A 23634-nucleotide genomic window follows, 5' to 3' on the forward strand; every position below is an offset into this window, starting at 1 on the left:
TAATAACAGGAAAAATTTAATCGTTAATTAAAATAAAAGACCTGAATTCATTATAGAGACAGACCCTTTCACAATAAATCTAAGCAAATTTTGAAACTTTTATTTTATTTTATAATTATATTTATATTTCATGATAACTAAGAGATCCTGTTACTACGTAAAAGTTGTAAAGCTGTAAAATAAAACACGTTCAAAATTGATTTCTCATTTGATACTGGAACTTTTTTTTTGTAACATTTTTAACCGCTTAGAGGAACTGGTAATTTTGCCTTGCAGACATTGCCTCAGTCGACCCTAAGTGACATGGCTGTAACATTTCTCAATGTTAATTTTCTATATATTTTCAGTTAATACAACGGTAAAAGTATTATTCAGATTTGCCTGGCGGTTCATAAGTTTTATTAGAACCCGATCAATAATTAGAAACAAACACATAGGCACTGTGATTTACAAATAAATAAATAAACACTCTACAGATATATTAAAACATACCAGCAGTGAATAATCTCTCCACGATTGTTTTAAACACTCTATATAAATAAAAATGATCTGAAGAAAACTTCCAATAACTCAGAAACATCACGGTGTAATTCAATTTTCAAAATTTCCTTCTAACTGTCTGAAATATAATACAAAATATAAAAATATTTTATTGTTTTATTTTATAAAAAATATTTATAAATATGAAAAAAAAATGTTTATACATACATCAAATAGCAAAGGAAAGTAATAGTGATATATTTTAGAAAGTCTTTCTACAATCAACAGGTGCTTTAACCATTAGGCTTGCGTAAATACTGTATAAAATACACAATTCTTAAATTCACAAACAATATTTGCCTACAAGATTAACTTTAAACTTTAAAAACATCAGCGAAACAACAATTCCAAAAGAAGGTTAAAGAAAAGAGGGCAGTGAGAAACCACATTATGAAATAAACACTCTAATGATAAATGTAAATAATAAATGATTTTACATTGACCGGTCATAAAATTGTACAAATGCTGCGACTAAAAAATTAAAAAATTCCAGCACTATAAAATAAAATCCTTGAGTTTTGACTGCAATGAAAAGACAAAGCATCATTTCTCTATACAGTCAAAACTCAAGGATTTTATTTTATTTCTACAAACACTTTAAAGGTTGTCTCTTGTTTTTACTATTATACTGATTATACTAAATCATGGATAGTGGGGTGCTCTTTGGTAGTTGGGTTACAATTAATTTGGTAGTTGGCATCTCAGGAATGTATTCACCTCATTCATACGCTTTTTTTTTAAATTTCAAGTTTTTTAATAAAAGTTTTGTATAGACTCGTATAAATAAAAGGGCAGCATGGATCCCTATCCAACACAATGTTAACTAACATTGGTACACTTACCTCTTGAACGAAATAAGGTATACCTTCTTTTTTTTTCATTTTATACGTTGGTATAATTGAGCGATTGTAAGTTCACGGAGAGTACATTTATCGGTCCCCAAATCAAAACTATGCTTAAGGATATAACTTTTCAGGATAAATTTAGGGAATGTGAATTAGCTGCATGGAAGTCCTTCAAAGACATTGATTAGGCATTTTTGTGGCAACAGAAATCATGAAAACTATGTTTTTATGGTTAATAAGCGGTTAAAAACCTACAAACATTTAGCATGTAGGATGTTATTAAAAATTCATTTCCTACACTCCCACGTAGACTTTTATCCTGAAAATTTGAGCTTTGTCAGTGATGAGAGCGTTTCCGGCAGGATATTCTGACTGTGGAGCATCATTACCAAGGAAGATGGGATCCTGAAATGACGGTTGACTATTGTTAGGTTTTATTTAGAGAAACCGAACAAACATCGTAAAAGCGAAAACATTTGTCAACGTATTTTAAAAATTCGGTTCCGATGATGTAAATGTTTAAAAACTGTATCGAATATATTTCAATTCATCTGTATTTCAATAAACAGAAATTTAGCCGATTTAAACAAATTATAAATGAATAAACACAAATAATAACTTTTTTGAAATATTGTTATCACACTGATTATGCATTAATCGGTATAGTATGTATCTAAAAATGTGATGTATTACACAAAATTTTATTATTTTTGAATTCAGCACCCAAAATTTGTTAAAATCACCATGTACAATTCTAGATATACAATTCTAGATATACATATTTTTTTTTTTATGTTTTGCTGCGTTTTAAAAATTCTGTTAGACATTTACTGTACTTACTTTTGATTCAATCCGGATTTGAAACTACGGTTGATAGTCACTTTAACTAAAATTTTCTTTATCTTTCATAGTCATTTTCCACTTTCAATATTACATTTGAGAATCGGTAACCTTTTTTTTGTCACAGCTTCCGTGAGTTTGAAAGTACCTCCAGTACAGAACCTACAACTCAAAATCACTTGGCAAAAAGATTAGTAATGTACAATATGAATAGTTAATTTTTTTTTTTTTTTTTTTTTTTTTTTTTTTTTTTGTTTTGCGTAGGAGGAGGGAAAAGCTCTAGCAGCCACCGCCTGCGCCCGCAACAGACGGTAGTGTCGGGCTCGCACCGACTAAAAACCCTCCCCCTTTATGAAATAGAAACTGGACCTAACCACAAGGCACACGGTTGTGTGCCAAATACATTGAAAAAATTATATTCTATCGATGGGGAAACCTACTGGGACCCTATTAGGGATTGGGATCGCAGACGCGACTTAACTAACTAATAATAAAATAATATCTACGTTGAACCTGAAAAAACATACACAACATATACAAAATTTTACATCTATTTTCATAAAACTTAATTTATACTACTTGTCTAAGTAATTCTAATGTAAAATTTACGTCGAACCTGAAACAGAACATACACAAAAATACACATAAAAAATTCCTACAGATAAGTTCCTATCAGGGAACCCTACTGGGACTTGGACCTACCGCGATTTTATATGAATATTATACTATCAACTTAAAAACTACACAACTTAATTGTAACATGCAAATTTATAATATTAAACAATAATAACAAAATGTAAAATTTATGATGAACCTGAAACAGAAACACATACACAAAAAAATACACATAAAAATTCCTACAGATAAGTTCCTATCAGGGAACCCTACTGGGACTTGGGACCTACCGCGATTTTATATGAATATTATACTATCAACTTAAAAACTACACAACTTATTTTTAACATACAAATTTATAATATTAAACAATAATAACAAAAGTAAATACCTTTAGTAGAAAATTATCCTACAGTAAAAGGGAGTACCGCAATGTAAGGAGGGCCACTTACATGGCAGCTCTCCCTTAGAATATTAAATGAACCGTTGAGTTACCTGAAACAAAAGAAAATAAGACAAATTCAATTAGCGGTTGTGAAATTAATATAGTTTAAATTTAATAAAGAAATAGAATCGCTAGCTAGGTAGGTACATAAGATAAGCTATACCCTCTTCCACTAGATAGATACCGAGAACACTGAATTTTTTACATCTCCGACATCGTTAGATATCCTGTGAGAAATCATTGAAAAACACCATTTTAATAGATCAAGGTGGAAGAAAATAAAGGAATAAAGTGGATGTTAGAAAGGCGTAATCCACAAGGATCGCTAAACAAGACAACTCGCTCAAAGAAATTCTAAGCCGCTTTTAAGGCAGCAGGGATTCCTCTCTTACAAGAACAGAGCGCTTTTACCAAGAATAGAAGCAAAAAAATTATTCTGAATTAAGATTCACCGATATAGATTGTAGCAGATCTATATCGCATCCAGGAATGTGTGTTATATGAACCTATTTGGACGAGCTAAAATTTTCAGCTAAGAATAATGTTGAATACAGGATGTCGGTTCGGTACACCACCTGATCCTTTTACTAATTTTTATATTATTTTTTTTCAAATCATACTTAATTTTTTTGTAGAATAAACTACATCATTTATTTTCTTATTGTTTCCACTTGCTTTGATCGCTCTGGTATTTAAAATTCATGAAATATTTATTTATGTACCATATACTTTGAAAGTACCTTCTACAACAAGTTTTAACAAAGAGATGCGACCATGGTTTCATTAAATTTTCAAACCGCTGTCAGGCAAGAGATTCATCGCCAAAGCAAGCAAAACAATAAAGGACTAAACAAAATTTCTATGTCAAAAAAGAAAAAAAACTTATGAAACCACTTCTAAATTTTCACACAGTATATCTTCTATTAAAATAATATGTTAAATGAAGATATCGCTTTGTTTCATCTATCAAAACCCTGTTCTCTATCTGTAAACGTACATAAAATTCATTTTTATTATAATTAAAAGTTTGGGGGTATCCAAGTGAAAAGATGACTGTCACGACAATAGTTTGATAATTATTTCATTCATTTTACACGATGAAATCTCTCAATATCAATCGTTTTTCATGACTATTCTTTACATTAGAAACAAATAATTGTTGTCAACAAAAAGAATAATTTAGTTAAATTATATATTGCATTTCAATTTTATTAACAACAATGAAAAAATCAAGTGATTTACTGCTAACCGATAAATACTCAAAATATTATTAGGAAGGTTAAAAATATGAATAACAGTCCCTTGAAATATAAGCCAACAAATGTAAAAGATAATCTTATGAAGTTTCATTGCAGTAACTAACAAAATTCATAAAAATTTGTGTATATATATATATATATATATATAAAATTTTAACATTATATGAAATATAAACCACCTAAACACAGTAATTACATTACTTATACTTACCTTATTTATTTCCCATAACTAGTTTGTGCAGTCAGTACCTTAAACCTTCAGTTTGTATTAAATTGATTATTCTTTGTAATTGATTTGTATTTTTTTTTCATTATAAATATTTCCACAGCTACATTTATGTTCATAATATAATTTAAAATTGCACAACAGGTAACATTATAATTTATGTTAAAAAAGAGAACTCATTAAAAAGAATAAGTTTTAATGCGATAAAAACAGAATTTAATACAGACTGAAGATGCAGGGGTACTGCGAAAAACAGTCAGTGCAAACTTATATGGCAAGTTTATTTTATCTAATTACTGTGTTTTGGTGGTTTATATTTCAAATAAAATATATATCAGAGACAAATTAGGCATTGACCGGATACTGGCACTTCTCTATATGTAATGCTACTAAGTTTCGTCTCTTTATTATACTGATGTTTCCTTTATTGCATTTATATTGTAATTTGCCACACTGTGGCAAATTCTGTGTCCCAAATGACATTTAATATCAGATCTACCTAAAATTTTTAAAAAAAGTTAGAAATCAAAATAACTGCAGTATCACTAATGTCCTGACCTTCTCTTTTTCTGTTTAGCCTCTGGAACCACCGTAAGATATTACTTCAGAGGATGATATGTATGAAAATTTAAATGAAGTGCAGTCTTGTTCAGTCTCAGGTCAACCGTTCCTGAAATGTATGGTTAATTGAAACCCTACCGTGAAAGAACACAGATATCCACAATCTAGTATTCAAATCCATTTAAAATCTTTACTAGGATTTGACCCTACAACTCTCGACTTTGAAATCATTTGACTTGCAATGACGAGTTAACGACTAGACTAGACCGGTCGGGTAATGCCCTAACCCTGGCCCCTAGTACAAGTTAAGTGATAATGGCTGGTTGAAGCCACAGAGAAGCTCCATTACTTGGTCGTTCTAACTGAAGCTAAACATTACATAAACGGATGGAATCTTTTAATAAATACTAATATTATTGTGAAATATATATAATGTAGTAAAGAATTAATAGTACCTTAATATTATACCATTTGGCTACACAGCTTTACATTCATCACCACGGCTAATCCAAGGATCAAATCCATCGAGCAGCTGAAAGAATCGATCGATCTGGTACTCTGAAGATGTAGGACGCAGGATGAAGTGACGAAATGTTGAATATAACCCGGTAATCTGTATTATTTCAAGTCTCATTTTTATTTATAGTTTGTAAATTTTTATAGTGAGGAAGATAACGTTCACACTTTGATCTTGATCGCACTTTAATTTCACACTTTATTTACACCAATCACTTTATTTACCCCACAATTTCAGAATATGAAAAAGATAAAATAATTACATACTAAAAACCGGGGTCAGTTCACGCCTTTTTAATGTGCAAGGCAAATATATTACATATAAAAATTATTAAATTTTGAAGTAATTTGGATTACTGTTATGCTAGATGGATTTTTTCAAATAATCATTCTCCTTAGGTGTTTACCACAAAAAAATGGTAAATGTTGCAACTAAGTTAATTTTTTTAATAAAAAAATAAGCAAATAAAGTTAAATAATTTATTATGGCACCTCTAAAATCGGCTGACCCTGGTTTGAAAAAATTAAACTAACATGCAAGCATGCATCTTCTTTGAAGCAGGTGGCTGGCTGAACGCTGATTGGGAAAAGCAAAGGGGTATTCAAAATTTAAAATACTTCAAATAAAAAAAAAAATTCTTAAAATTGTAATTAGATATAAATATGCTCTAACCTTCAATTTGATTAACACCTACCAAAAAAATTTAAGAAAAAGCTTATGTAATATAATAAATATAAAATATATATATATATATATATATATATATATATATATATATATATATATATATAAATAAATATATATTATATCCTACGTGAACCAGATTTAAAAGCTACAGTTAATTAAGAAATTGCTTCTATATCTTTACTTATTTTTTAAATTTCTTGAACTAAATGATTAATTTTGTCAATGAAATGAATAAAATTTAAATAATTTATAAAAAGGGTAATTTTAAAAACCTACTAATTAATATTTCAAATAAAATTTTATAAAGCAATTAAAACTACAAAAGGAATTTTTACGTGATGTAATACTAAAAAAAAATGTAAATTGATTTATAGGGAGGACTTCAGCCACTGGTCTGGTAGTGAAGTGATGAGCTGAAAAGACAAAGAAACATAATAAACATAGAGCAAATATAAATAAACTATATCACCCCCCAATATATAGACACATTTATATACACAGCACCCCCCAACCGAAACCCGATGAACGATATCGGGATGATGAAATACGGTCGCGACGCGGTTGACACGGTACGAATATTTTATGTACCCAGCACTCGCGAGAGCTATTCATTGCATACAACATAGATATTTAAAATGTCAATATGTAATCAAGAATAATAATTAAAAATAATTCTGTATCATATTAGGTACCTGATAATCTAAGATGCGAATAATACACCCGGAACTGTGCAAGAGCACATCGAATCTCCTACCCGTTAAGGAAAAAGTTTAAATAATACACCCCTTACTGTGTCAGAGCATATCAGATTTGCTATCTGTTGAGGAAAAATCTAAAATAATACACCCTGAACTGTGTCAGAGCATATCAGATTTGCTATCTGTAGAGGAAAAATCTAAAATAATACACCCCGAAGTGTGTCAGAGCATATCAAATTTGCTATGTGTTGATCAAAAATCTAAAATAATACATCCTGAACTTTGTCAGAGCACATCAGGTTTGCTGTATGTATAACACACTCTAATCTGTGTGTTTTTACAATTTCATAATTTGAAACTATTTCTAAAAATGAAACCGAATTAGAAGATTGAACTAGGGAAATAGAAGATTTTAGTTTTATAATTTCAACAAGAAAATATTATTGATTTGAAGAAATATAACTTAAGGGATTTTTGTATTATTTTCAATATTAAAAATAGAAGATTTTTCAAAGAAATCAATTACTCAGAGAGTTTTCAATCAATGAATTTACTTGTATTTTCCATATTTCTTTTTTCCCCTTTTGTACTTGTGTAGATGTTGCATTACTATCCAGACCTCTTAATTACCCCTTTTAAGATTCTCTTAAGAATGCATTTTCACAGCATAATATGGCCAATCCCGGTTGTAATTAAAAAAAAGTCGATTTATATTATTGAAAAAAAGGTGAAGTTGCTAATGAATAGCAAATGGAATCAAATTGTGATCGATGACAATCCAAGTGAAAAAGGGGTATTAAATAATGCAAATACTAAATGTAATATTGAAGTTACCTTTATCTGTAGGATTATAGAAAAAAATTAAAACTTATTATTAAGTAATCCATAAGGAGGTCATTTTTCATCAACGATGTAATATAAGTACAAAGGAATTCTATATGTGAACACCGGGTGGTGCAGAATGATTAATAGCAGGTGACAGGTACCGATTAAATCACAAATTCTAATCTTGTATGAGAAAAGAGAAGGTGCTCGATTTCAGTTTTACACGGTTTGGAAAAATGGTTTATAAAAAATATACATTTATAGAAATAAACGAATAATTTCAGTGGATAACCATCGGGCAAGATATGGCATATACTCTAGAAGACTAAAACCAGCGGGTTTATATATTTAGTTTGCTCATACAAAAGGTTTAATGTAGTGTATTTTTAGGTTTAATATTCCCGTAAAATTATCAAAGGTAATAATGATGGGTCTTTTAAATAGAACTAAAATGATTCCTGACCGATATACTGTAATAGTTCCTTGATGTTTCTGGGCCGAAGACTAGTATATGTTCAAATACTGTGTGACGGTGTCAAAAATAGATTTATGTAATGTTAGATGCTTTTAGAATAGTTAGGGCTTTTAGAATACTTAGAAGATGTTTTTAAATGTACTTAGAAGATGTTTTTAAATGAAAGCTAAAAAAATCTGATGTGTTGTATCCTTAAATTTATTTATATATAGATAATCAAAGGGACATTTCGGATTTAATTTTGTTGTTAAATATGATTATTTATTTAAGAAATTACTTCATATAATTATAAAAATAAAGGCGAATCCAGAAAGAAAAATAAAATGAGAGACTGTTTTACATAAACAGATCTAATACGATTGAAAAAAGCCAATACTATGAATTAACAAATCATAAATTTCTATTTATTTTTAAAAAAATGGTAAAGTTATATAAACAGTCTTAAGTGGTTTATATATACCCTCTTACTTAAGATCAATCATATTATAATTTAACCTCTTTGAAGACACATTTCTAATTTAATACTTGAAAATCAAATTATATTACTTTTAAACTTAGAAAAAAGCCAATACTATGAATTAACAAATCATAAATTTCTATTTATTTTTAAAAAAATGGTAAAGTTATATAAACAGTCTTAAGTGGTTTATATATACCCTCTTACTTAAGATCAATCATATTATAATTTAACCTCTTTGAAGACACATTTCTAATTTAATACTTGAAAATCAAATTATATTACTTTTAAACTTAGATATTCGACTCAAATACAGGAGAATGAATGATATACATAAAATACCCATCATCTAAACTTAAATTAGTGTAATTAATGTTAGTAAGTTAGTCGATGTTACCAAAACAATTTTTTATGATAAAACAGTTATATTTGTAAGCTACATAAAAAGAACATGCAATTACAAGCTACATAAAGAAACATGAAATTACTAGCTACATAACAAGTACATGCAATTACAAGCTACCTAATTATTTTATGTATATTATTAAAATTACTGTATTTGGCCAACAAAACCTGTAAACATAATTTGTATATGAAATAGTAAAAACATTTATCTCTCTCCAAAGAGGTTAAAGTTAAATATTTAATTAAAAGGTTAGGAAAATAATGCTTATTGACATTTTTGAAAAATTGTACTATTTGCATTACATTAAAAAACAGAGAATTCACATAAAGAACAAAATTACAGTGTACTACTTGTTATTTTGAAAATAAATAAAACCTTTGCAGTATATGATCATTTGACTACTTGCTTAAAGGCACGAATATAAACCGGGATTGTATTTTTCTTCCTGTATGAAGTTTTTCAAACAGCTATACATAATTAAATAAATTGAGTAAAACAATTGTAACTGAAAAGAAAAAGCAGAATAAAAAATTGTAAATGATTTCAACGAAGAAATTATTTGAAATAATCGGCTAACGTTTTGATATAAATGTAGCGACAAGGGAGGTACCATCAGTATCTTAACCACCAAAGTACCTAACCTAAGAGAGTTAAGAATTACATAAAAAATATATTAAAGCGTAGACAAAAATTCATTTAGAAGAATAAGTAATTAAAAAAATTATGCCCTTATTTTTTCTTTCTACCTAGTCACCTGTATAAACAGAAAAATAAAAAATTTGCACCTGCTTGAAAATAATTAAAGAATACGATTAAACTTTTTTGATTGTATTACATAACAGTATTCAGAAATTTGCGTGCCTGTTGGCAATTCACTAAACACGGTAATAAATCAAATGAAAATGGACGGGGAAAATATTGAAAATGGATTAGAGCAAGTTTTGTTTGGATTAGTGTATTCTGTTGGTATTTATTTGTGAACTGAAGGAATTAGAATAAATTTTGGCAAAAAATCTGAAACAGTATTGGTTGATTACACTGTGAAACAGCTTTACAAAAGATTTCTTTATCAGGTTACAATCAAGGACCCAGAAATGAATGCGGTTAACTACAACTGACGTCCAGGAAAAATTTAGAAATATAGGAAACAAAAATAAATTTAAAACTATGTTTAATTAACATAAAAGATAATTTCTTATTATTATGAATTCTTGAGAAAAAATGAAGAATATATCTTCAATAGTGGAAAATATTTCTAGAAGAGATAATTGGCTTTTATTTCTAGAATTTTTTACAGAATTACAGAAAAAAGAAATTGAATTACATAGATGTGAAAATGTGTGGATGTCCAATAAGATTTGGTTCAATGATTTTGTATAAAAGAAGATCCAGATTGTTCTAGCGGGGAGATAACACAATTATTATGATCTAAAAAACTAAAAAAGAATAAGTGTATTTTAAATATGCACAATATTGTTTTTCTAATTCAAAATACAAACTGTTCCTTAATACAGTTTCTAAAAAATATTTTCCGTTTCATCAGTAATAATTAAAGTGTTCGATACATCAAACAATAAAATTTGATAGTTCCTCCGAGATATTCATTGTACTAAGGTATTTGTACTTATTTTCAGTAGACATTAAAGGTAGCAAAGCGCAAGAAAAAACATGTCTATTCAACACATATAAATTACATTTACTATTTATACAAATAATGTATCCAGATGTAATATAAAAATTAGGCATTTCCTGTAAAATTATTGAAACATTTTATAGCATTTTCTTAATAAAATTCATTTTAGTTCCTACATAAAATTCATCGGTAATTAATTTTATAAAAATTTTGCCACGTTGATGTATTTCAAAAAAAGGTTACATCACCCCTGTTTTTTTTTAATAAAACAAATTTTGTAAAATGGAAGATAATTATTAATCTAGAATAGATTTTAAATTAAAAAACAAAATTTCATGTAAATAAGATCATCATATAAACTGTAGCAACGTGCTTTAAAAAATCTACGTTAAATTTGAATCATCATTAAACTGTAAATTAAGAAAAAAAATGTTTAAAAAAAATAATCTATGTTGCATACAATAAAATAAATGTCCCTCACTTTAAAATAATGTCCTAAATTGTATGGTTTTTCTTTCTAGAAGATTGTTCATAGTTACCATACAGAAGAGATGTTCACTTTTAGACGGCAACGACGCAACTAAAATATGTCTTACTTCGTATAAGGTTACAAGATTGAAAAACAAGTTTCTGCGTCTCTGATTGGTCAATGATATCGGAGTGTTTCGTCATAGACCCGAGCGACTACCTCGTGACATCTCTTAATCCGTTCAACGTTAAAAGAATAGACCAACTCTGTGATAAGAATTGAAAAACAAGTTAATTACATTTCTGCGTCTCTGATTGGTGAATAGTATTAAAAATTGTTTAATCGTTCTAATGAATCCATCCTGTCGTAACTTGTAATCTTCAACACATAATAGCATTAAAATATATATTTGAATTTAAAATAAAAAGAAGGAACTAATTTCAAAATGATTTTTTTACTTTAACCTGTATTAATATATTTATTAATAAAAACAAATTACGTCATCAAAATTACCGATCTAATTGAAAATTAAACAGACATTTTTTTGAATAGTAATTTACAGAACTGAACTTTTGTTTTTTGCATCGGTATTTATTTTTTCAGTTAAGAAAAAAAAATTGGTTATGTTATATTCTCTAAGACAGTAAAAGGTATTAATTTGTTAATTGAAATTTGATAAATAAAAAATGAATTTGTTTATAAATTAATTTCCAGACATAATATTTTTTATTAAAAGGGATATATTAGGTTTGCGCCTTTCCTAACACTGAAGTTTCACATAAAAATTCTCTCTATATCTAACTTCAATTAGACTATGCGCCAAATCGTTTTTGATTACGTCTTTAAACGCCAAAAATACTATGCTAAGAAAGCAAGTGTTGATTCCAACAACGACAGTTTTGTTGTACAATTCAATTTACTCAGAGTCCTCTTGGTTTACTTAAAAATCAAGAAACAGATTTACAAATTTAATAAGCCTGTAATAAAAACATACCCTTCTCTCTTTGCTTTGATCCGCTTTCGGGAGCGAGGTCAACACCTCATCATAGTTACTCGAGGCCTCCTTTTACGTTTCTGAAGCACTTTGACCTCCAGCCTTTTACTAACGACAGATTCTGAAATGACTCTAACTGTCTCTTTATCATCCGCTAAGACAACCAGACCTTTCCTACTGTGTTTTATGTTCCTAATTCTCAAATTTCCTTGAAATATAGCTTTCAAATTTCCTTAATAGTTTTGTGGAGCTTTCCTTCCTGTTTATGAATGTGACTTCTGGTTGCTTGTGGGTTAAGCTGGCCTCTCGCTTGCCTTTAAGCACCTAGGGGTAGAGTTTCCGCTTCGCCCTAATAAGTACAGGCGCTGGGCGCTGGTACCGGGACGGAATTTGCCTCTTTTCTTTAACTATAACCTCCTTGACTTCAGTTGGCTTAGAGACAAGCGCCTCAAATCCGTTCGCCAAAGCACAGTTCCCTAAACTCATGTTTAGCGAACATTTCCCTAAACTCATTATGCCTAGGGATCACTCGTCTTCAAGAAATCCAACAACTGCTCACATAGTTATTCAAATTGTGTACCAGAGATACAGAACTACCAGCCTTAACTAAATCACTATTCAGACTAATTTTTGGTGTATCCCTAATTAGTCTCTGTCATCTACTACTTTGTCGGGCAAGCCGACATATTTGAAATACGAGCAGCCGGTGGCCTGATTCCCTCACGTCACTTTTTGCACGTCTTAACCCCGCTGCTGAATAGTTTAAGCGAGTGCAAGCAATTACGAAAATACTGATTTCTGTCCCTGCTCTGAAAAGACCGTATGCAGGACTAATCGCCTTAATTCACCCAGGTAGACTGTCCGCCCTACCTGGGCGAACCTTTGCTCGTTACAGGGTATTTATACCAAAACCCACCGGGTCGGTCTAGTGGTTAACGCGTCTTCCCAAATCAGCTGATTTGGAAGTCGAGAGTTACAGCGTTCAAGTCCTAGTAAAGCCGGTTATTTTTACACTGATTTGAATACTAGATCGTGGATACCGGTGTTCTTTGGCGGTTGGGTTTCAATTAACCACACATCTCAGGAACGGTCGAACTGAGAATGTACAAGACTACACTTCATTTACACTCATACCCTCCTCATTCATCCTCTGAAGAATTATCTAAACGGTAGTTACCGGAGGCTAAACAGGAAAAAGAAAGACATAAAAAGGGTATTTACACCAGCAGTCGTTGCCACAAAAAGCCGATCGCTTTACAAGGCTCTTGAGGCAGATGCATGTCTAAATCAAACACCAGATACCAAAAAGGAACTCTGTGAAAACGGTCAAATCATGAACGAATCCACCCTTTTTATGCAGATGCTGTTAAAACATTAGTCAGTAAGAATTAAAAACCCGGGGAACGTAACCGCTTGACACCGGTTTAAAAAAACACCAAAGCTAACCTAAGTCACGGTAATAACTTTGATTATACGCATCAGAAGGACCAAAGTATAGGATAAGGTTGCGACAATATTTTAAAGGTGATTGCAGAACAATTTTTTCATTAAAAAAATTCAGGTTATGTTACCCCTTACTATTCCAGCTATTAACCATTTTTTACATTACGTAGTATTTTACAGCTGTTTAGTATTTTTTACCACTAGTTTCAAAGATTGTCACAGGACTTCTAAAGTAGTTCTGTACTGTCATATAAAATAAATGTTGTTTTTCGGTGTTTAATGATAGAAAAATTATTTAACATTCCCTGTACTTTATTAACATTTTTTCTGATGTCTTTCATTTAAAACCAAATGAAAGATATGCAGCTTAAAAATAATTTTACTGCACTTTAATTAAGAAAGTAAACTATTTTCATTGCCTACTAATTTAATTTATAATATTGCCGTGATTGTTTAGGTTGATTTTTTTTTTTTTTTTTTTTTTGTCTTCAGTCATTTGACTGGTTTGATGCAGCTCTCCAAGATTCCCTATCTAGTGCTAGTCGTTTCATTTCAGTATACCCTCTACATCCTACATCCCCAACAATTTGTTTTACATACTCCAAACGTGGCCTGCCTACACAATTTTTCCCTTCTACCTGTCCTTCCAATATTAAACCGACTATTCCAGGATGTGGCCTATAAGTCTGTCTCTTCTTTTAACTACATTTTTCCAAATGCTTCTTTCTTCATCTATTTGCCGCAATACCTCTTCATTTGTCACTTTATCCACCCATCTGATTTTTAACATTCTCCTATAGCACCGCATTTCAAAAGCTTCTAATCTTTTCTTCTCAGATACTCCGATCGTCCAAATTTCACTTCCATATAAAGCGACACTCCAAACATACACTTTCAAAAATCTTTTCCTGACATTTAAATTCATTTTTGATGTAAACAAATTATATTTCTTACTGAAGGCTCGTTTAGCTTGTGCTATTCGGCATTTTATATCGCTCCTGCTTCGTCCATCTTTAGTAATTTTACTTCCCAAATAACAAAATTCTTCTACCTCCATAATCTTTTCTCCTCCTATTTTCACATTCAGCGGTCCATCTTTGTTATTTCTACTACATTTCATTAATTTTGTTTTGTTCTGGTTTATTTTCACGCGATAGTTCTTGCGTAGGACTTCATCTATGCCGTTCATTGTTTCTTCTAAATCCTTTTTACTCTCGGCTACAATTACTATATCATCGGCATATCGTAGCATCTTTATTATTTCACCTTGTACTGTTACTCCGAATCTAAATTGTTCTTTAACATCATTAACTGCTAGTTGCATGTAAATATTAAAAAGTAACGGGGACAGGGAACTTCCTTCTCGTAGTCCCTTTCTTATTACGGCTTCTTTCTTATGTTCTTCGATTATTACTGTTGCTGTTTGGTTCCTGTAAATGTCAGCAATTATTCTTCTATCTCTATTCTTGAACCGTAAACTTTTTAAAATGCTGAACATAGCAATTATACCTGGCGATAATGTTCAGTACTCTTTCGTTATATGTTACCCAAAAATTCTTGCCCAAATCACTCAAAAATAATTATCATGTTAAAAAACCAATTTTAAATCGACAAAAAATGGGAAAAATGTTTTTCAATTTTTGCAAAAAATTTTTTCGATTTTTTCTATATATTTTTTTTACATTATCGGAACGTAAAATTATAATTTTACATTTAGAACGTATATTGTAAAAATCGGTGGGGCTCCGCCCCCCCCCCCCCAAATCCCCTTCAACAATCATTATACAGAGTGATTCAGGAGGATAGGGCAATACTTTGACAACTCATTCTAGAGGCTAAAAATAAGAAAAAAGTTCATATAAACATAGGTCCGAAAACGCTTCGTTGGCGAGTTATACAGGGTGAAAGATTTCGCCCGAGTTTCAGTTGCTCCGGTAAATTAAGGCTTTCTGAAAAACTGGGAAGGTCAATTAAGGGGAAAATTGTTTCTTACGGTTTTTGAGCTGGGAAATCGAAGAAAATAGTCCCAGAACTGTATCTCTCTTAGTTTCCAAGATATCCCGTGTAAAACGCCAAAAATAGGGTCAAAAAACAAATTTTTTGCGTTTGACGAACAATAACGTTTTTAAATTGGCGATAAATCATACATTTTTAAAACGTAAATTGTAGAGAATTTAATTATAAGAAGATTGAGATGTAAATAATGTCGACAGAAAACAAATAAAATTTTAAACACGTCGACTCTTATTAACAACAAAACTGATTAATTTTTAACAGATTAAAAAACGTTTTCGTTATATACAGTAAAAAATAACTGGAGGAAGAAAGAATACGTACTGTTTTTTTTATGATAATGATAAAATGCTGCTTAAAAGTAGTATTTCATGCGGTTTAATAACTTTAAAAAATGCCACCGTTGTGTTCAATGCATTTTTCAACGCGTTGTACTAGATTTTGTGTTGCCAGTCTAACGGTATCTTTGCGTTCTTTGATTATAGTTGCAGCGTTGAGAACGGGAGCGATCAGTTCATCGCGTGCGTCTGCTTTTTGCTTGTAAACTTCATTTTTCAACCGTCCCCACAAACAATAATCCAACGGACTTTACTTTACGATTTGGTACAACACGACCAGGATACCTATTTCGATATTCCGTAACCGCTGCCGCAGCACTTCCATTGCAAAATCCATACATGAAAATCACGTCGGAATATTCGGCATTAGTGAAGATAGGCAGCATTTTTCAAAACAAAACTAAACAGAATTTCCCTTTTTTTAACAGACAATTTTTTATGCGCAGTAAAACGAATACAATATTACACTTCTTAACAGTTTCTGAAAATTTTACGATACGAATTAAATATTTTTTGGCGTTTTACACGGGATATCATAGAAACTAAGATAGATACAGTTTTGGGAGTTACTTTTTTCGATTTCCCATCTCAAAAACCATAAGAAACAATTGAATTTGTCCCTTAATTGATCTTCCCAGAATTTCAGAAAGTCTTAATTTACCCGGAGGAACTGAAACTCGGGCGTAATCTTTCATCCTGTATAACTCGCTAACGAAGCATTTTCGGACCTATGTTTACGTGAACTTTTTTCTTATTTTTAGCCTTAAGAATGAGTTGTCAAAGTTTGCTCTGTATTTCCTTGATTTTGGGCATAAAAATAATTTTAAAATGAAAAAAAACATATTTTTCCTCGCTAATCAAGTATGAACATATTAGGAATTCACTCGATACAACCATTTATAGTTATTTATTTTATTAATATAATTTAATCTAACTTAACCTACGCTCGCTAACGTTCCCTAATTAACACGGTAATGGTTTGAGTATTTAAATAATAAATTCAGTAATTGTAACAATTATTTATTATTTAAATAATGAAAACATTATTGTTAATTTGTCGATGTCAACGAGCGTAGGTAAAAAAATTTTTTTTTCCCTTAATTCTCGCCTAAAAATTGTTATTTGTATCAAAAAAAAAAAAAACAAAAAAAAAAGGGTGCTTAGGACCGCACGGCCGAAGTGAAAACTTGTATGGGATCGCAATCGTTTCGAATTAATATATATATATTACAAGTAGCGTATAACGATTACATTCAATAGCCGCTTTAACCTTTCACCCCTAAAACCAATTTAAACGCGTTTTTTCCACGATTATCCCGTGTTTGTAGTAAAATTTTCCCGCTGGAAGACTGGATTTGCTGCAAAATACATAATAAAACACTGGTTTCAGACGCCCAGAAAATAGTATATTACTATACTTACAGTGTATTAATATACGTTTAATTTTTCTTCTGCGTAACTTATATACAACATTTTTCACCCGACGCCTCAGATTGCCGTTGTAGCCGATTGGTATAACGCGTCTTTCCGCTGCGTTGCTCGTAACACAGTTCGAGTCTTAGGGGGCTAGATTTTTTTTTCACTTTAAATATTATTTATTTATTTATTTAATTCAAACCAACTTTATAATTAATTATTATAAATAATATTTAAAACGAAAATATTAACCAAATTGACGCCCCTGCGTAATTTCAAACATCCAGCTGGGATTAAGGGAATAGGGAATTTCCCACCGGGACTTCCTATTAAATTACATATATACATTTTTAAAAGTACATAAAATTTTGTTTCATATTAACTTGACTTATTATTTAGTATTTACAATCAGAGGTTAATAATTATTAATAAATCAATATATTTAAATTGAAAAAAAAGGAGATGAAGTCTGATTCGAACCGATATCCCTTCCTCTTGTAAGATCCAAATATTTCATTAATTAAAATTTTATTGAGCTATAACTCTGGAACCGATGAAAATAAGTACCGCTTATAATATATAGTCGAAAAGCTCTCAATAAAATTGATCGTGGATCGTGTTTTATTACCGACATGATTTTTCCATAGTTCCCAATTTGAACGCTTAAAACTCGATAACGAAGGCGTTAACAGAAAAACGGCGTTCACCGTTGTTTTTATCATAAAATTTTAAACCGAAATCACGTATCGTACGTCAACCTTTCTATTTAAAAAATTAAATTTGATTCAATACGGCGGAAAAAATTAAAAGCCCACCGTAAAGCCGATTTTTTAACTTTCCTGAACCCCATTTCTTTCTGCGCCCGTACCCGCTTTTTTCGAATTACAATATATTTACACGTTTTTTTTTTTATGAAGGATTCGGCGATTATATTTCTTCTTAGCTTCCGTCGCCCTATTTAGCGCATATACTAACTGCAGAGGCGTGCCTGTAGCACGCCCTCCGCAGCTAGACCCTGTAGACCGGTAATCGCTAGCGCACAGATTTCAGCGTATTTAGCGAAAGATCAGATCCGTAGGTATTACGTCGGGTGAGTGCGATCAAAACAGAGGGCTAAATGAATTAATTTCCGGATAACCGAGATCCGGTCGATCGAGAGTGTACCAGATGAGTTAAACGATTAGCGCTCGACCTGCCGATACTTACGCCGTTTGAATAGTAAAAATCGGACGAGCGGTTGCCGAGATATCACGGCGGCACCCCCTCCCCAATTTCCGAACGGCGCCCCGGGGGCGCTTGAAAACATGATCGTCTGTCGGGAACCGCTGGGAGGGGATGGGGTTGCGTCGAGGTGAGTTGAGAAAATTTTTCAGAGCGCTAGGACCGACCGTTTTCGAGATATTTGCGATTTTCTTTCGAAAATTCGGATCCTATTAAAAAGTACTACATTTTTCCCAAGCCACGATATATATATATATATATATATATGTGTGTTGTGTGGTATATAGATATATAATAATAATATAACAATAAATGTTTATAATAATAAAAGCAATTGTAAAAATTTAAAAAAAAGGAAAAATTAAAAATATCTTTTTAAAAGAATTAAATTTGACTAAAGAAAATAATAAATTAAAAAAATAGAAATCAAGGTAATTAAATGAAGGATTAAACATAGTTACGAGGGATTTAAATATTAAATCAACTTTGAGAGAGATTTCATTTTTAAATGGATTATGACGTTGTAGAAATAGCAGAGGTATTGAAAAATTAAAAGTTCTCACCTGTCTTATATCGATTTATCCTCCAACGAAGATATTTAAAATTAAAAGAGTTCTTTAATTCGATTAATCGATTTTCAGAGAGGTTTAATTTTTAAATGAATTATGTCGTTGTAGAAATAGTAGACATTTAAAGCTTAAAGTCCTCACTAGGTGTTACATGGATAAGAAAACATTTAAAAGCAGTAATTTAAAATTTAAAGAGATCTTTAATACGATTAATCCAAACATTCAATTTTCATAGATATTCAATTTTTAAATAGGCACGATTACGTATGTGTATACAGAGTGTTTCTAAAGTACTGGGCTGGCAATATTTTTTCGAATTCTACTGGTAAAACTAAACGAAAAATATCCCAAACCAATAAACCATAGAGCTTAATTTTTAAATGTATTTTTAATAGGGACGATTACGTATGTGCATACAGAGTGTTTCTAAAGTACTGGGCTGGCAATATTTTTTCGAATTCTACTGGTAAAACTAAACAAAAAATTCCCAAACGAATAAACCATAGAGCTTTAATTTTTAAATGGCACGATTACGTATGTGTATACAGAGTGTTTCTAAAATACTGGGCTGGCAATACTTTTTCGGATTCTACTGGTAAAACTAAACAAAAAATATCCTTAGTTACAGCAATTTCTCCTTTGTTCTCCCCCTGTCCGCCATTTTCTTATTTTTATATAAAACTTTATATCTCGAGATCGGATAGAGGAATAAGATTAATATTTGGTAAGGGTCTCGGTAATAAAGTTTTAAAAGTAGAAAAAAATCAGAAATTAAATACCTTCCTAAATTACAAAACGGCGGCAATGTTTATTTTTCAATCCGTTGTATCTCCGTAAACGTTGGTTTTATCTTTGCTAAAATATTACGCCTTTAATTTTGAACAAAATGTCATTTAATTTTTTAAATCGGGTAACAAATAGTCGAGTTACAGGAAAAAATCGACGTTGTAATTTTATGATGTAATTACTACGGGAGTAAATTATTACTTAATTTGATACATACTACAATCGACTGTAAATAAAAACAGTTAATTGAACTGAATGTAAAGTGGAGGATATAAAAATTAGATATCCGTGTTTTAATTACATGTGCTGATGAAACACAGTCGTGCTGTTCCAGATTAAAATGACGGCGAAATTCTCTATGCGCTCCCTCCACACTGTCATTGATTTTGTAAAACGCTTTGATAGCAAATGCACGTTACACACCACTCCAAGGATCCATGACAACTAAATGGCAGGTTAGGTTAGAGAGACTCACCGGGTTGGTCTAGTGGTGAACGCGTCTTCCCAAATCAGATGATTTGGAAGCCGAGAGTTCCAGCATTGAAGTCCTAGTAAAGCTAGTTATTTTTACACGGATTTGAATACTAGGTCATGGATATCGGTGTTCTTTGGTGGTTGGGTTTCAATTAACCTCACATCTCAGGAATAGTCGAACTGAGAATGTACAAGACTACACTTCATTTACACTCATACATATCATCCTCTGAAGTATTATCTAAACGATAGTTACCGGAGGCTAAACAAGAAAAGAGAGGTTAGGTTAGAGAGGCTGGCGCCACTTATCAAGTGGTAATCGCCCACGGCTACCAACACAACTTTCAAAATTTCCCGTTTCTTTGAATCACCTGTATATATACAAATATATATATTTGTGTAGAGAGACAGAGAGAGTGAGGGGGGAGAGAGATAGATAGATAGACAGACAGATAGATAGAGAGGGAGAGAGAGAGAGGGGGGATAATACGTGAGTAAGCAAGCTCTGTAATATAAATGATTTATTATAAATAATGAACAAATCTGTTCATCTTTTATCTCACTTTTGGCTTTTTGTCTAAGCGATCTAAGTGTGCGTCCATTATGTTTCAATAAACATGCACGCAATGATATTTGAAATGATTCAAATCCAATAAGGGGGGGGGGGGAGTAAAATCCATTTTCCTTTTTATTGTTTCTGTATTGAAACTCCAATACATTCTTGTACTAATTAGATGACTCCACTACATCACCATAGTTAAGTATTTGGGCAATTTCATGCAGGGAAGAAAGATAATAAGCCTAAATTTTCTTCATTTTTTTGTCAATTATCATTTTAATTTATATATTCAGAATGGATTAACCTTTTCCCATCACGATGATCCGCGGTTGATTAGCGCTCCGTGGTGAAAATATGTTGGTATTTAATTGCCTCCCTTCATAGTCTTATGCTGCTACCCTCTTGTGAAAAAAATTTCTAAAAATTAAGTATATTAAAGGGATTTAACAGATTCTGACAAAAAAAACCGTTACGATTGGATATTTTTTATGCCTGTAACAACAAAAAAATTGTAACGGTACAAAAATTACGATAATTTAATTGCAGAATTTTTTTTGCGCATTTCTACCGTGTTTTTTATTATAGAAATTTTTTTTTGCTTTGCGTTTGTGAAACATAGTTTGCAGATTTAAAAAATAATACTTTCAAGCAAATCGGTTGAAAACTGGACAAAATATGATGAAAAACCCGTGTCATAAATCGCAGATTAGTAACATATGTTAGTATAAATAAAAGTAGATTTTGAAAACTACGTTTTATAAAAATCCCCACCACTCAAAAGGCTATTCAGATTGACAAAAACCATTTTTACTATACACTGTTATTCATTACGAATCGATATGTGTTACACGTTTACCGATATCATTTGTCAGAAAAGATATTTATAGACCTCAAGTAAAAGTGACGTATTTATGATCACAAGTCCTTCTTTTTTTTTGTGTGTCGTATAACATAATTTATTATGTGTTTCAATACATCGATATATTGGTAATATAATAAGCTATTTTTGTAAATAATAAATAAATCAGTAATCCTCATAGCAATTATAATACACAAGTCACAGACACACACACAAGCACATTTCTGATAAAAAAATGGTCATATTCTTTCTAGTCTAAATAAAACATTTTACATCGTATAAAAGTCGTTCATAAAACAGATTCCTTTGTGAAAAAAAAACCGACTTAGATGCCATATAAAATGATTTTGTAACAGCGCTTTAAAACTGACGCCGTGCGTAACCAGTTCCAAGGCTACAGATCGAAAAAGGTTAATAGATTATGAAATTTTGTAAAATTATTTCAGATTATAATTCACCGATGCTAAAAATACTGCTTATAATTCATCAAGAAGGTAGTAAGAAAACGGTCACCGTGGATGCTGTATCTGAAATTTTTACTCGAAGACTACAATAATTTTTTTAACATAATACTTTATTTGAATGCTTTAAAATTCTCTTTCTAAGTAGTAGTCTGTTGAGGGCAAAGAAACCTAAAACCACAACGTAACTTTCCTAGCTTTGATGGAAAAAATTATATAAACCATTTTTTTTTCAGAAGTCAATGTGACATTTCAGAATGTTAAATTGCTCCATCGGGTTTCAAAATTTAGTAAAATAACAATTTTTTTTTATCAACTGTTTTAATGGATTTTCAATAAACCACATAATACACTATCCAAAATGTAAACACAATATTCCACTTACTGAATCCAGATACATAATCAGGATCGCATCAAAACTAAAAAAAAATATTAACAAAGCAAAAAAAAAATAAATTTCACAAAAAAGAAACATATATATAAACTCCACAATAATGATCATAATAATAAAAAATAATAACAATGTAACAAAACAGAACAATACTGAGGTTACTGTACACATTTATTTAATAATCAGTTCCACGGCTAATAACCTCTTTGCATGTAGGTCGTAACACGATTGTATGTTCAAACTGAGCAGTATAACAACCCTTTATGTCGCACAATGGCGGATACGCTTCAACAATATCTGAAAAAATAAATAAAATTTATAAACAACACAATAACACACTTACAAAGAAATATTCAACAGGGGAGAGATCAATTTAAAATCTTTCTGTTTTTTAATTCCACGGTCAAACCAGGTTTCAGTTTACATCATCCTCTGAAAAGAGAAGCGTGTGAAAAAAACACGCTTTCTTATGAAGGGTGTCTGATTACTTCCATGCACACTACATTACTGAAGTTGTTCTTTGTTCTTAGTTTACCGCATCTCCACTAGAGCATACACCGACTTTCTGCCAGGTACATTCATAAATCTGTTGCTGGCAATCATTTGAGCGAT

General features: G+C 30.9%; 1 pseudogene; it reads right to left on the reverse strand.

Moving 5' to 3' along the window:
- Window positions 1-22939: 22939 nt before the first annotated feature.
- Window positions 22940-23634, reverse strand: part of LOC142331269 (methionine aminopeptidase 2-like) — a 40004-nt pseudogene continuing 39309 nt past the window's right edge.

This window comes from Lycorma delicatula, chromosome 10 (genome assembly GCF_047948215.1).
Source record: "Lycorma delicatula isolate Av1 chromosome 10, ASM4794821v1, whole genome shotgun sequence".
NCBI classification, from domain to species: Eukaryota; Metazoa; Arthropoda; class Insecta; order Hemiptera; family Fulgoridae; genus Lycorma; species Lycorma delicatula.